This window comes from Psittacula echo (assembly GCF_963264785.1).
Source record: "Psittacula echo genome assembly, chromosome: 19".
Classification (NCBI taxonomy): domain Eukaryota; kingdom Metazoa; phylum Chordata; class Aves; order Psittaciformes; family Psittacidae; genus Psittacula; species Psittacula echo.
This window is the reverse complement of record NC_137755.1, coordinates 4,804,384-4,806,427: the sequence shown is the minus strand read 5'-3', so window position 1 is coordinate 4,806,427 and position 2,044 is coordinate 4,804,384. Positions and strand designations below refer to the sequence as shown.

General features: G+C 56.2%; 1 pseudogene across 1 annotated transcript; it reads right to left on the bottom strand.

Annotated features, from left to right (window-relative positions):
• Positions 1-401: 401 nt before the first annotated feature.
• LOC308228571 (olfactory receptor 14A16-like) lies at positions 402-1,378 on the bottom strand (annotated as a pseudogene). The gene has a single exon. The product of its transcript is annotated as an olfactory receptor 14A16-like (transcript).
• Positions 1,379-2,044: the final 666 nt, after the last annotated feature.

Below are 2,044 nucleotides of genomic sequence, written 5' to 3'. Positions count from 1 at the left end.
CCGCTGCTCTCCTGCCCAGGACACCCTGAGAGCTCTGCAGCCCCCCCATGCCATCCCATCTCCCCACACCAGCACAACAGCCCCCGGTCCTTGGGCTCCTCAAGAGCTCTTCCTGCTCCAGGCACAGAGCAGCCATCCCAGAGCTGGAGCAGCCAGAAAGCTGATTTCATTCCCCTTCATTCCTGGCATGAGAGGACATAGCACAGAGCAGAAGGTGCTGCAGGATCATTTATTTAACTCAAATACTGTGAGATCCCCCTCTGCCACAAAGTCTGTGGGTCACACAAGACGACTGGCTACTTAACCAGGAGGAGATGAAAACTGACATTTCTATGAAGGAAACATCATCACAAATTGAAACAGGAAAACAAATTTAAAGCAGCAAAGACAGATGTGGCCTGTCATGACCTACAATGGAAGCCTTTGGCAAAGGACAGCAGGCAGTGTATGGCTGCTGAAACACATCCAGTCACCAGCTTCCTCACAGCATCCTTGAGCTCCTGGTTCCGCAGGCTGTAGATGAGGGGGTTCACTGCTGGAGGCACCACTGAGTACAGCACTGAGGCCACCAGATCTAGGGATGGGGAGGAGATGAAGGGAGGCTTCAAATAGGTAAAGGTACCAGTGCTGACAAGCAGGGAGAGCACGGCCAGGTGAGGGAGGCACATGGAAAAGGCTTTGTGGCGTCCCTGCTCAGAGGGGATCCTCAGCACAGCCCTGAAGATCTGCACATAGGACCCCACAATGAAAGCAAAACAGGCAAGTCCCCAACAGAAACTTAGCACAAGAAGCCCAACTTCCCTGAGGTAGGAATGTGAGCAGGAGAGCTTGAGGATCTGGGGGATTTCACAGAAGAACTGCTCCACAGCATTGCCTCGGCAGAGGGGCAGTGAAAATGTATTGGCTGTGTGCAGCAGAGCAGTGAGAAACCCAGCGCCCCAGGCAGCTGCTGCCATGTGGACACAAGCTCTGCTGCCCAGGAGGCTCCCGTAGTGCAGGGGCTTGCAGATGGCCACGTAGCGGTTGCAGGACATGACAGTGAGGACAGAAAACTCGGCTGACATGAAAAAGAGAAAGAAAAGAGCTGTGCAGCACAACCTGTGTAGGAGATGGCCCTGGTGTCCCAGAGGGAACTGGCCATGGATTTGGGGACAGTGGTGGAGATGCAGCCCAGGTCCAGCAGGGAGAGGTTGAGGAGGAAGAAGTACATGGGGGTGTGGAGGTGCTGGTCGCAGGCTGTGCTGGTGATGATGAGGCCGTTGCCCAGGAGCGCAGCCAGGAAGATGCCCAGGAAGAGCCAGAAGTGCCAGAGCTGCAGTTCCTGTGTGTCTGCGAATGGCAGGAGGAGGAAGTGGGTGATGGAGCTGCCGTTGGACATCTGCTGCCTCTGGGCATGGGGCACTGTCACAGGAGGAAAAGGCAGTGAGAAGTTACAGGAGACTTCTCAGGATAAAACCAGTTCATTTCCCATCAGATTTCCACCATCCCCGCAAATGCATTTTCCCTTTCCTGGTGCTGGTGGCTGAGTGTGCTGGCAGAAGCACTGTGGCTCCAAGGACTGTGTAGTGCATAGTCTGGAGACTTGCAGGGTCCATCATTCTTGTTCCCAGCTCTCCTGCTCAAGACAGCTGCGTGAATGCACCCTCCCCAGGCCTGGGCTGCACTTTCCCCCCACTCCCTGCCCATGTCTCTGCTGCCTGGAGCTGTCCCTGCCAGGACCTGCTGCTCTGGGCCCAGCTCTGCTCCCTCTCAGTGCTCCCAGAGCCCATCCCATGGGCTGTGTGCTCAGCTCTGCCCTGCACACCCCTCCCGGCAGGAGGGCTCTGCCCAGGGGCAGCTCGGCCTCTGCAGGGGCTCAGGAGCAGCTCACACAAGTCCTGACAAGACTCTCGGTGCCTTCTCCAAAGCAGAGAAGTAAATTCCCAGCTCCCACTGCCCAACCTGCCCACCAAGAGTGGAAAACATCAGAGCTCAGGATCCTTCCCTATCAGGCAATCGCTGCCTCAGTGTCTTTCAGAAGGACCCTCTGCAAACGTGCTCAGAG